We start from the raw sequence: 14,081 nt of genomic DNA, 5'->3' as shown, positions 1-14,081 counted from the left end.
ACATAACCCTTGACCTAACCCTAACCCTAACCCTAACCCTTAACCTAACTCTAAACCTAACCCTAACCCTAAGAGCTATACAGGAGCTTAAGTATTCTAGATAAAAATCTAGGTAGCCTCTGCCCTACTAGGAGTGTCATAGCTGCTCTGCCTCCCAACCCAAATTCTCCGATTATAGCAATATTGACTAAATTGAACAAAGGAACCAAATATCAGGAATCTTAACATGACAACATCAATCATTTTAGGAGGCTGAAATCAGGCATAGCGAGCAAAAACATGAGTTCATCAAATATTATTTCCTAGTAACAAAATGGAAACTAACCCACAAGCTCAAAGAATGAACCTCTACCCTCATCTTTTATCAGTATTCTTCAATTGGCTATAAATTATATTCTCCCAAACTAAATATACTGTCAAGCTTGTAGACTTAGTTGCATTTCTATTATTTTTATAGAAACATTTTAAATGTTTTCAAACTTAACAGAGGAATGACTGCTGCTTAGCTGCATTTGCAAGTGTTAACATTACAAAAATGTGAGTATTGCTATCTCTCACCCCATTATTTTGACAGACTCTGACAATAGAAATAAGCTGTTCAGTAAAACATAAAATCAAGTGCTAACCACCAAACTAATAGGGATAATAATTCAGGTTTCTTAAATACATCCTTAAGTTAATATTAACAAGGTAGAGATTTAAGCCAACATATAGCCTTTTCCCTTCCCACTTAACAGTAACCCATTACACCACACTCCTTTAATACTAAAATATAAATGTAGCACACTTGAACAAAATTGGGCTGTTACTATGGAGTTGTCTAGAGGTGGATAGGTAGGTATATCACTAATTCCGCCACAGCAATAAGAAGAAGGCAATGAGAAACCACTTTGAAAATACAGTCATGAACTTGTCCTGGGAATTGTCAGGAGACAAGATAAAGTCAAAGTCATTTTTAAAAAAGTACTGAAGTGTTAAACTGTTTTAACTGCAGGAAGTTACAGTACAACTAATTATGCTGTAGTTATTACTCACGGAAACAAGTTTCTACAATATAAAAATATTCTGGTGAACTGTTTGTATTCTAAATGGCCTACAAAAGTGAGCTATGCATTGAGAGTTCTAATATATTTCGTTTTTATTTGAGAAATGAAGAGTGATCTTAAAGTACAGTTCCATTAAGTAATTCTTACCATCACATTGTTAAAATCTTCCAAGCTCCTATGAATGCAGAACTAGTTATTTATTAAAAAGAACTGCCAAGTATAAAGTAGCATTTAATCCTTCCTGCACTCATCAGTATGCCCATAGAAATGCCTCCAAGGCCATCACACCTGACAAGTTTATTTACAGTCACCTGATTCATTTGAAGGATAACAAAATGTATGGATTCAGGTTCCAATTCTCATCCAACTTTTCTTAAGTGCCCCTTACCCCCTTATCAGTGGCTTGACAGCCAGCCTAACATCTCAGATATGTAAGGTATGAAACTTAGGTATGCCATATTGGCGTCCTTACCTTATTTTAAAAAAATGCAAAAACAAACACTTTCTTCAGTAACTAAATCTCTATTAAAATTCAAAAATCAATCACCTTTGCACAGGTTCCACCACAAAACCGCGGTCGTCTAAAGCGCGCTCGACGAAACCGCGTACCTGACGTCATCACAGCGCGACGAAAAAAGCACGCTGTGAGCGGTAAAGGTAAAATTAACGCGTAAAACTAAACCTACCCCCCCAAACCTAACTCTAAACCTAACCCTAAACCTAACCCTTAACCTAACCCTAAACCTAACCCTAAACCTAACCCTTAACCTAACGCTAAACCTAACGCTAATCCTTAACCTAACCCTAAACCTAACCCTAACGCTTAACGTAACCCTAACCCTAACCCTAACCCTAACCCTAAACCTAAACCTAAACCTAAACTTAAACCTAACCCTTACCTTTACGTGAATCGGCTTGCTTTAAAAGCCCTTTTTTTCCCGCGGTCCTTGTCGTCGCGCTGCTGATGACGTCAGCGACGCACTTTAATCGGGCGCGCTTTAGTGGACCGCGGTTTTGTCGTGCCACGCTTTGCACAATTATTACTTGATGTGTAGCCCAAAAGTCAATCCAAGTGAATTTTCTGATAGTTTAAATTCCATATCTTCATTCTTATTGCCAAAAATGAACCTACAACAATAAAGATTTTCCCACCCAGCTGGAAGAATCACATTTTGGCAACTTGCCATACATTTTGTATGTAAAGAAAAAATAAATCTGTACAGAAATTGAAGAAGCAGGCCGTAGACATTCTCTTGAAAGTATTTGTGTAAGATTAAAAGGAGAGAGAAACATCGAAGGGATGTTTTTATAGATCAGTTAAGCAGGCAGAAAGTGTAGATGTGGTCAGAAGATTAGTAATCTTTCAAAGAGCTATACAGGAGCTTAAGTATTCTAGATAAAAATCTAGGTAGTCTCCGCCCTACTAGGAGTGTCATAGCTGCTCTGCCTCCCAACCCAAATTCTCCGATTATAGCAATATTGACTAAATTGAACAAAGGAACCAAATATCAGGAATCTTAACATGACAACATCAATCATTTTAGGAGGCTGAAATCAGGCATAGTGAGCAAAAACATGAGTTCATCAAATATTATTTCTTCTTCAGTTTCTCTGAAGAGCTACTACTGGTCAGCCACCAAATGCTAACTAGTTGCCAATTCTCTGGGCACAAGTATTACTAAAAAGAATTAGTATTTATTGGCTGACAGTTCATTACAAATAAGTATGATCCATCCTCCCAGTTTCCCGATTTCCAAAAAGATCTGAAATACTCAGAACACCACAGAATAGTTTTAAATGAAATACTTAAATTAAATCAAATTAAATCAGAGATTCTAGAAAGAGTGCAGAGAAGAGCAACAATGATGCTAGCAGGCTGGAGGCTAAAACATATGAATGAATAGCCATTCCGTGCAGGAACTGGGTATGTCTAATCTAATGAAAATAAGACATCATAGCAGTGTTCCAATATTTGAAGGACTGTCACAGAGGAGTCAACCTATTCTCTAAAGCACCAGAAGGAAGGACAAGAAGTAACAGATGGAAACCTATCAAGGAGAGACCCAGAGGTGGGTTCCTACCAGTTCGCACCTATTCGGTAAAACCGGTTCGTCAAATCTACCAAACCGATTAGAAGAGGTTCCACCAGTGGACCGGGAAAGCAGGCCACACATACAGAAGAGGTTCCAAAAATTTTTGAAACCCACCACTGGTCCTTGGATATGATTATTCTACACTATCATGCTCATATTTATCAAACTCAGTGCCTCTGTGAAAGGTAAGGATGGCTACTGAGTTTGTGGTGCAATCAGAACATTGCGTGTGTCGAAGTTGTTTTAACGCAAACCAAAGATGCCTTTTAAAAAACAAGTTTACATCATATTCTTATGCATGCCAGTGCTGTGTGTGAGGTAAGTTAAGGTGGTTCTGACAAGTGTCGTAGGCATCTTCATATCTGGTCACATGGGCAGCAAGCCACTCCCATCCGGTCACATGGGCGGCAAGCCACTCCCACAAAGGAGGCCACACCCACAAAGGAGGTTCGAACAATTCTTGAAACCCACCCCTGGAGAGACCCAATCTAAAACAAAGGAGACATTTCCTGATAATGAGAACAATTAATCACTGGCTTGCCTCCAGTGATTGTGAGGGCTCCATCGCTGGAGGTTTTAAAAAAGAGATTGGATAGCCATTTGTCTGGAATGGTATAGGGTCTCCTGCTTGAACAGGGGGTTGGCCTAGAGGACCTCCAAGGACCTCCCTTCCCTCTCTGTTATAATGTATTTTGTAGAAAAGTCTTACCATCGTAAAATCCTTTCAATCTGCAAGTATTCACAGTTGCTTTATCTGTTAAAAGAAAACCCTCAGAACAAAGTTCCATTGAACTATACAAAAGTATAGAGTTTACTCCAAAAGTTCAAAAAGATATCAAATGGTGTGATTGTATTTTGGGTGGTGGTGGTTTGTTTCCTGGGAAGAAGAGAACATAGGAATTGCATCTAGACTTATGTTTCAGATGTATAAAGTGATATTCTGAAATTTCACATTAAACATCATTGACTGGATGATAGATGTCTATTCAACATCAGTCTCTGAAGGGTAACTGCTGATTGACTGATGGTTCTTGGTGATTTAACAGATTCACAAGCATGTAAATGTGTCTATGCCCACAGCATATTATTATATTAATGGTAGAAGTTTTAAGAAATAGGAAATGTATATTGTTTCAAGCTCAGAACAAAGTATGCTGCCCAAAAACATTCTGTTGAAATGCTCTGATTTGGCTGTGTTCTGGTGGAATTAAAATGACATGAGAGTTCTTCAAAACAGTATTCTTCAAAGAGAGTTCTTCTTCAAAGTATTCTAGCCACATTTGGGGGTGGGGGGATGAAATGAAAATTGGCTTAATTTGTCTTTCATCCAGGGGCCATAGAGTAGGTGAGATGACAGTCCATGCTGACTTTTACTAGTTAGTCAACTTGTAGATGAATAGACTTGACTAGACTAGACTAGAACAAAGCAGAATAGAATAGAATAGAATAGAATAGAATAGAATAGAATAGAATAGAATAGAATAGAATAGAATAGAATAGAATAGAATAGAATAGAATAGAATAGAATAACAGAGTTGGAAGGGAACCTGGAGGTCTCCTAGTCCAACCCACTGCTTAGGCAGGAAACACTACACCACTTCAGACAAATGGTTATCCAAACTCTTCTTAAAAACATCCAGTGTTGGACTGATTAATTGTTCTAACTATTAGGAAATTTCTCCTTTGTTCTAAGCTGCTTCTCTCCTTGATTAGTTTCCACCCATTGTTTCTTGTCCAACCATCAGGTGCTATGGAGAATAGCTTGACTCCCTCTTCTTTGTGGCAGTCCCTGAGATATTGGAATACAACCATCATATCACCCCTAATCCTTCTTTTCATCAGACTATAGATGTACCCAGTTCCAGCAACCGTTCTTTATATGTTTTAGTCCCCTAATCAGTCCCCTAATCATCTTTCTTGCTCTTCTCTGCACTCTTTCTAAAGTCTCAACATCTTTTTTACATTGTGGTGATGAAAACTGGATGCAGTATTCCAAGTGTGGCCTTACCAAGGCATTATAAAGTGGTATTAACACTTGACGTGATCTTGATTCTATCCCTCTGTTTAAGCAACCTAGAACTGTGTTGGCTTTTTTGGCAGCTGCAGCACACTGCTGGCTCACATATTTAAATGATTGTCCACTAGGATTCCAAGATCCTTTTCACAGTTACTACTATTAAGCAAGATACCACATATACTGCATCTGTGCATTTTGTTTTTCTTGCCTAAATGTAGAACCTTACTTTTTTCACAATTGAATTTCATTTTATTAGATAGTGCCCAATGTTCAAGATCCTTCTGTATCTTAGGCCTATCTTCTGGAGTGTTGACTATTGTTGCTAGCATGATGTCGTCTGCAAATTTGATGAGTTCCCCATTTATTCTCTCATCCAAATCATTGATGAAGATGTTGAAGAGTACTGGGCCTAAAACAGAGCCTTGGGGTACTACACTGCATACTTCCCTCCATGTAGATGCAGTTCCATTGAGGACTACATGTTGAATGCGGTTGGTCAGCCAGTTATGAATCTATCTGGTGGTGATGCTGTCTATCCCACATTTTTCTATATTATCTAGTAGTAGGTTATGGTCTACTTTATCAAATGCCTTACTGAAGTCCAAGAAAACTATATAGACAGCATTCCTCTGGTCCACTAATTTTGCCACTTTGTCAAAGAATGCAGTAAGATTAGTCTGGCATGATCTGTTTTTGGCAAACCCATGTTGACTTTTGGTTATTACTTTGTTTGCTTCTAAGTAAGTGTTCGCTGATTCGTTGCTTGATTATCTTTTCCAGAATCTTCCCTTGTATTGAGTCAGACTAATAGGTCTGTATCTACTTCCTGGATCTATTTTTTTTTCCTTTTTTGAAGATGGGAAATACATCAGCTCTTTTCCAGTACTCTGGCAGTTCCCCAGTGCTCCAGGATCTTTATAAAAGGAATGATTTTTAAAAGATTGACAGTGCGTATAGGCAAAAATAACCCAGACATTTCTAACTGACATGATCATGGTGCCCAACATTTAAGACAAAAAGCTAATTCTTTCATCAATCAAACATCATCATCACAAATCCTTTACTCACACTGACACCAAACAGCACCAGTTCAATTGAAGCAACACAATATTCATTGGCCATGCTACCACCCACCATGCTCATGCTAGCACTCCACAAGCAATTCCATCAACAGACACATTGACCTATAACCAGCCTACAAACCCTTCAGAACGCAAGTCAACCACACAGCTAAGCAGAGACACCATCGACCCTCAACCAACCCGTGCAAGCACCTCCACTAGCATTTCACCTCCCAATGACCTTCACCTGATGTAACCTTCCCATCACAAGACCTATAAAAAGACTCCCACTGATGACTCCCACCTGACGCATCACAAGACCCATCACAAGACCCTCACTTGACACATTCACACCTGATCCATCATAAGACGCCCTTACCACATGATGCCCTTATAAACAGAAAAACACTGACACCCCCCTAAACTCTGCTGAAGATGTTACCTAGCCTAGTAACAAAATGGAAACTAACCCACAAGCTCAAAGAATGAACCTCTATCCTCATCTTTTATCAGTATTCTTCAATTGGCTATAAATTATATTCTCCCAAACTAAATATACTGTCAAGCTTGTAGACTTAGTTGCATTTCTATTATTTTTATAGAGACATTTTAAATGTTTTCAAACTTAACAGAGGAATGACTGCTGCTTAGCTGCATTTGCAAGTGTTAACATTACAAAAATGTGAGTATTGCTATCTCTCACCCCATTATTTTGACAGACTCTGACAATAGAAATAAGCTGTTCAGTAAAACATAAAATCAAGTGCTAACCACCAAACTAATAGGGATAATAATTCAGGTTTCTTAAGTACATCCTTAAGTTAATATTAACAAGATAGAGATTTAAGCCAACATATAGCCTTTTCCCTTCCCACTTAACAGTAACCCATTACACCACACTCCTTTAATACTAAAATATAAATGTAGCACACTTGAACAAAATTGGGCTGGTACTGTGGAGTTGTCTAGAGGTGGATAAGTAGGTATATCACTAATTCCGCCACAGCAATAAGAAGGCAATGAGAAACCACTTTGAAAATGCAGTCATGAACTTGTCCTTGGAATTGTCAGGAGACAAGACAAAGTCAAAGTCATTTTTAAAAAAGTACTGAAGTGTTAAACTGTTTTAACTGCAGGAAGTTACAGTACAACTAATTATTCTGTAGTTATTCCTCATGGGAACAAGTTTCTGCAATATAAAAATATTCTGGTGAACTGTTTGTATTCTAAATGCCCTACAAAAGTGAGCTATGCATTGAGAGTTCTAATATATTTCGTTTTTATTTGAGAAATGAAGAGTGATCTTAAAGTACAGTTCCATTAAGTAATTCTTACCATCACGTTGTTAAAATCTTCCAAGCTCCTATGAATGCAGAACTTGTTATTTATTAAAAAGAACTGCCAAGTATAAAGTAGCATTTAATCCTTCCTGGACTCATCAGAGCCGAGGTGGCGCAGTGGTTAAATGCAGCACTGCAGGCCACTTCAGCTGACTGTTATCTGCAGTTCGGCGGTTCAAATCTCACCGGCTCAGGGTTGACTCAGCCTTCCATCCTTCCGAGGTGGGTAAAATGAGGACCCGGATTGTTGTTGGGGGCGATATGCTGACTCTGTAAACCGCTTAGAGAGGGCTGAAAGCCCTATGAAGCGGTATATAAGTCTAACTGCTATTGCTATCAGTATGCCCATATAAATGCCTCCAAGGCCATCATACCTGACAAGTTTATTTACAGTCACCTGATCCATTTGAAGGATAACAAAATGTATGGATTCAGGTTCCAATTCTCATCCAACTTTTCTTAAGTGCCCCTTACCCCCTTATCAGTGGCTTGACAGCCAGCCTAACATCTCAGATATGTAAGGTATGAAACATAGGTATGCCGTATTGGCGTCCTTACCTTATTTTTAAAAAATGCAAAAACAAACACTTTCTTCAGTAACTAAATCTTTATTAAAATTCAAAAATCAATCACCTTTGCACAATTATTACTTGATGTGTAGCCCAAAAGTCAGTCCAAGTGAATTTTCTGACAGTTTAAATTCCGTATCTTCACTCTTATTGCCAAAAATGAACCTACGACAATAAAGATTTTCCCACCTAGCTGGAAGAATCACATTTTGGCAACTTGCCATACATTTTGTATGTAAAGAAAAAATAAATCTGTACAGAAATTGAAGAACCAAGCTGTAGACATTCTCTTGAAAGTATTTGTGTAAGATTAAAAGGAGAGAGAAACATTGAAGGGATGTTTTTATAGATCAGTTAAGCAGGCAGAAAGTGTAGATGTGGTCAGAAGATTAGCAATTTTTCAAAGAGCTATACAGGATAAGGTGACCAGACGTCCCGATTTCAGCGGGATAGTCACGATTTATAACAATTTGTCCCGTGTCCCAGGGCGTTTTAAAAAAGTCCCGGTTTTCTGGCTTCATGTTGAAAGCCCAGTGGATTTGCTTAAGAAATCCTAACCGGGGCAAGACAAAAGACACTGTGTCTAATCTCTCTCTCTCTGTCTCAGTACTTTCATTGAAGATATTAAAACTTTAAAGCAAGAAAATGGACTACCCCCCCGCGCCCCTTTTACTCACTTTTATAAGAAAAAATGATGAACTACCATAGAGCTCCAGGAAATACTTGGCTAGAGAGGTAGTGAGTGTTCCTTCCTGGATTTTCCGGAGGGGAGGGGCATGGAGGTTGGAAGTCTGCTCGTGTGGAAAAAATGGTAGCAAAGTTTCTTTGAAAAATATTTCCCTGACCATTTTAATTTGCTCAGTTCTTTGTATTAACATCTACATCATTATCTGGATTGACTTGGAGTGCTCACTTGTGCCTGCTGGTAAGTGAGCTGGGTTTTTTTCTTTTATTTTTTTAATGTATTTTAAAATAATATTTTATTTATTGTGCATAAGATTTTCTAAAATAGTTTTATTCTGTGTAGATTCTTTTTTTAAATTGTCTTAGACTATTTAAAAAAAGATTCTATCCAAAATACAAAATACCAGCTGCAGTTATTCACTTAAGAACTGTGGCAAGAAAGGTGGTATAGTGACCAAAGTTACAATGGGATTAAAAAAAGTGACTGATGACCATTTTTCACACTTAGCGACCATTTTCACACTTAGCAACCATTTCAGCATCCTCATGGTCACGTGATCAAAATTTTGATGTTTGGCAACAGATTCGTATTTATGATGGTTTCAGTGTCCTGGGGTCATATAATCACCTTTTGACAAAGTCAAATGGGGAAACCAGATTCACTTATGCTACTAACTTATCAGCTGCAGTTATTCACTTAAGAACTGTGGCAAGAAAGGTGGTATAGTGACCAAAGTTACAATGGCATTGAAAAAAGTGACTGATGACCATTTTCACACTTAGGGAGCATTTTCACACTTAGCAACCGTTGCAGCATCCTCATGGTCACGTGATCAAAATTTTGATGTTTGGCAACAGTTACAATTTATATTTGTAAATTGTAGTTATGTTGAAATAAAAAAAATATTACAATACTATTTTTGCGTTGTATGAAAATTTTTGTTGCTCCGTATAAAATTTTTAATCAAGCCCCCCCCCCTCCCCCTCCAGTCAAAGGTGTCCCTCTTTACCAATCTGAAAATCTGGTCACCTTAATACAGGAGCTTAAGTATTCTAGATAAAAATCTAACTCAGATAAGAGTAAGTGGTCTAACAAATTCTTGTCCTCTCTTGCTGATAACATCATTTGTCAGAAGATTATAGAAGAAACAACATAGAGGTCTTATATCCTGGACATAATTGTCAGAAAGGAAATGGCTGAAGAAGTGAAAGTGACTGGCATCCTAGAGAAAATGATTATCTGATCTTTGAATTTGTGATATCCAAAAGAGGAGCAAATGAGAAGAACTGGAGTTGCAAAGTGGATTTCAGAAGAGTGGATTTGATAAACATGATCGAGTTGCTGAATTAATCCACTGGTCACTATGTAAGAAATACGCCCTACCTGTATCTGAAAAGCCATGGGAACGTAAAGTGGAAAAAGTTACCGAAAATGAGCTGGTGAAGATCATATGGGACTTTCAAATATAGACAGATTGTCATTTGGAACTCAACACGCCTGATATCATGATTATTGATGGCTGAAGCAAGAATTCTAATATATTTTATTTTTATTTGAGAAATGAAGAGTGATCTTAAAGTACAATTCCATTAAAAAATTCTTACCATCACATTGTTAAAATCTTCCAAGCGCCTATGAATGGAGAACTAGGTATTTATTAAAAAGAACTGCCAAGTATAAAGTAGCATTTAATCCTTCCTGCACTCATCAGTATGCCCATATAAATGCCTCCAAGGTCATCACACCTAACAAGTTTATTTACAGTCACCTGATCCATTTGAAGGATAACAAAATGTATAGATTCAGGTTCCAATTCTCATCCAACTTTTCTTAAGTGCTCCTTACCCCCTTATCAGATGTGGCTTGACAGCCAGCCTAACATCTCAGATATGTAAGGTATGAAACTTAGGTATGCCGTATTGGCATCCTTACCTTATTTTTAAAAATGCAAAATCAAACACTTTCTTCAGTGACTAAATCTCTATTAAAATTCAAAAATTAATCACCTTTGCACAATTATTACTTGATGTATAGCCCAAAAGTCAGTCCAAGTGAATTTTCTGAGACGCCAGAGTTGAAGAAAAATAACTTGAAAAAAATCATGAAATATCGCAAACTGGCCATTGAAACTACACAGCTATGGATGAAACATGTAACAGTGATACCCATTGTCATCAGGGCATTTGGTACCATGTCCAAGAATTTTACAAAATTTCAGCTTCCTGCACTAACACCAGTGGAACTGCAAAAAGCGTGCTACTCGGAACATCATATATTTTACGAAGATACTTGGTTGATACCGAGGACACTGGCAGCAACCCGTATCAACCATTAGCACCAGTCAATGGTATTTGTGAACACATTTTTAAATGTTCAGTTGACTGAGTTTCATGTTTAATGAGTAATAATAATAATAATAGCCTTTATTGTCATTGTACATCATGTATACAACAGAATTGGTTTAGCCTCTACTGGTGCAATCCATAACAGAAAATACAAGACATCTCTTCTGGGAAAGGTCCTTGAAAAGCAGTTCATTTGTGAGTAGGATGGGTGTATTACAATTAAGAGGAGACAGCATGAGATTGTCACAAACAATTCATGTCTGCTGAAACTTATCTTTTTATCTGATAGACTTGTCAATTTAATAGACTGGGGAAGTAGTATAATGTCAAATAAATCAAATGTTAGATTTAGCCTGCAGTAAATTAAATCATGCTATCCCAAATAGACAGGAATGCTTGAGGCAATATAATAGGAAAGAGTATAGGAAAAGAATGAGTCCTGAGATCATTTTGAAGATGAGCAGGGGATTGAAAGAAGGTGGCATCATCCATTTATGCCTCCAGAAATACTTGTCTGCCCATTCTGTTGATGGGGCAACCTAGCAGTCCAAGTAAATCCTTAATCATATTTAAGTGTAGAATGTTTTTGCTACTGTCTGCAAGAAAACTTTCAGGTGTTAAACTCTAGTTAAATAGGTGTTTGATGCCTTTCACTAGGAAAAAAATATAGAAATGCCCATGCTTATTTCTTTTCTTGGCTGAAATGTCAGAGTCCTCTGATCGAATCTGATTAAACAGCTTCTTTCCACATGATGATCATGTCAGTTTACAAAGTTCCGTTGTGTAATCCAATATTAATCAAAACAATGTTTGTTTTGCCCTCCCAGAAAAAGCAGTTCCACCCTTCCACACAGTCTTGCAACACACTCTACGCATATCCATTGCAGTACTGTATTTCAAAGTAATTCCTTCAAAGCAACTTATGTAAGCCTGTAAAATTGAAGAAGATTTGAAGGGAACTTCTGAAATGAGGTAAGATTGTGACAATCTGTCAATCTTCGGCTAAAAACATTCCAAAGTAGGGAAATATGTATAATGAGAATAAATAAAATGTTGCTGCTGAATGTAACTAGGGATTGATTTGTCACTAAAATCCTTTTCTGTTGCTTTCTAGAATTATATAATACAGGAAGGATTAATCTTGCCAGTTGACCAGAATAACTATAATTTGCCTTTACAGCAGTTTTGAATATGGAAAGTAATCTTGTATGTGTTTCTGGTGATATACTGTATATTTTGTGGTGATGCTATATGTGTTGTCAATCATTAATTTCAGCACATGTTCACATTTGTTCTGCTTAGTTGCAGGCTTTTCTTATTTTCATACTGTACTCACCTAATTCTTACAATGAAGCTTATGATGATTTTCCAGACAGGAGATTACGGAGCCTGAAACTAATTAGGGCTAAGAACATGACCAAACTAACTTAGCTGGTTTTCACGCCTAAAAGGGGACTAAAACCAGGGTTTCCCCCTCATTTTGCAGCTCATTAAACTACCTCACATGTTGGCTGTCCACAAATTTCTGTACATGAAACCAATAAAGGCTTTAACTAAATATATTAGGCTGCAAAAGGAGCAGTAGCTTAAATTTGTATCCAGAGGAGGTAGCTAAGGAGGTCCCCAAAAGGAATTCTGTGGAAACTCTAATGTCTGTATGTGAACTGGCTCTCTACTTCTTTGCAAATTATTCACTTTTCACATCCTAGGAGAAGTCTGGTACTTTAACCTACCAATCCTTTTAAGGTTAAATTTTGAATCCAGATTTAATTCTTAGGAGTGCTCGCTCAGAGGTGAAGATTTAAGCTAAGAAAAAGGTAAGCAACCAATTAAGAATCATGACTCTTTCTCTTGAAGTTCTTATAATCTCTACCACACTTTTTAACGGATGGACAAATAATTGACATTTTAAACCGGTTTGTAATATTTTCATGAGAATTTTTCAATACAATAAAAATATAAAAATTAAAGGAAAAAAGAAAAGAAAAAAGCATAGAATTATGACTTCCACCTTTCTATTAAGTAATAAATTGCCTCTTACTCTTTCCCCTTCCTCTTCAGCCCTTTTTAATCTGCAAATCCATAAATCGCCAGTTCAGTCTTTTTTTCTTTCAGCAAAACTTCTCTATAAAGTTTCTAATCCTTTAAAAATCTCTATTGTATTTTCCCTGATCAAATTAGTCAGCTTTGCCTTTCTGCAAGCTTCATTCATTTTATAAAACAATCTTCTAGTCTGGACAATTTATTATTTCCCCAACTTTGTTGCCACAGTTGCTACATACAGTACTACTTTCTCATATTTATTTTCCATCTTAACAAATGTTTTAATTAAGAAAATAATTTGACACTACATACAATATATAATAAAATCTCTGACAGTATCCTTATTTCTGTACCTTGCATGGGCATAATAAAAACGGGAAGGGTATTGTATTGCAATAAGTGTGCCTTGCTTGGAAGCACCCACTGCCAGGGGAACAGGCAAAGGCAATGATTGTATTGTAAGTATTTCAAGGAACTAGAAAAAACAGAGTCACAACCACATGTGCCAGCCATTTTATGAGCAGCTCTCCCACCCATTCACCTCATATTTTCAAATTTTCAAATGGATGTCCAGCACAAAAAAGTTTCCTATGGCTTAGCTAAGAAACAGAAATTTCACTTCATACCTATCTTGTTCCTTCTGTGAAAAAAATGGTTTATTTTAAGACTATTCATCTGTGAATAAGCCAATCCTTAAAATTTTAACCAAAATACCACGAAAATGTGCCACCATACCATGTGTAAATTTATGTTTATCATCATTTTTTTCTTCACTTTATCTACTAACTGATTGCTGTGTTTACAGTCTTGCATGAAGAAAAGTACTGGAGAACCTGAAAGCTTGCATACTTTTTAAGATATCTGAAATTGTCGTAATAAAGG

The 14,081-nt window shown here is 37.1% G+C and overlaps 1 protein-coding gene across 4 annotated transcripts in view; it reads left to right on the top strand.

The window, feature by feature from the left end:
• Positions 1-11,993: 11,993 nt before the first annotated feature.
• Positions 11,994-14,081, top strand: part of LOC116514807 (dimethylaniline monooxygenase [N-oxide-forming] 1-like) — a 31,258-nt gene continuing 29,170 nt past the window's right edge. Inside the window, exons 1-3 of one of the 4 annotated variants that reach the window (XM_032226557.1) lie at positions 11,994-12,128; positions 12,934-12,973; positions 14,005-14,080. The gene's annotated coding sequence lies outside the window, so the exon portion shown is untranslated. Of the gene's footprint in view, positions 12,129-12,865; positions 12,974-14,004; position 14,081 lie in introns of all 4 variants that reach the window. The other 3 variants (XM_032226555.1, XM_032226556.1, XM_032226558.1) reach the window with 3 other exon arrangements.

Source organism: Thamnophis elegans, chromosome 11 (assembly GCF_009769535.1).
Source record: "Thamnophis elegans isolate rThaEle1 chromosome 11, rThaEle1.pri, whole genome shotgun sequence".
NCBI lineage: Eukaryota > Metazoa > Chordata > Lepidosauria > Squamata > Colubridae > Thamnophis > Thamnophis elegans.
Note: the sequence above shows the minus strand (reverse complement) of the source record. Positions and strands in the feature narration are given on the sequence as shown.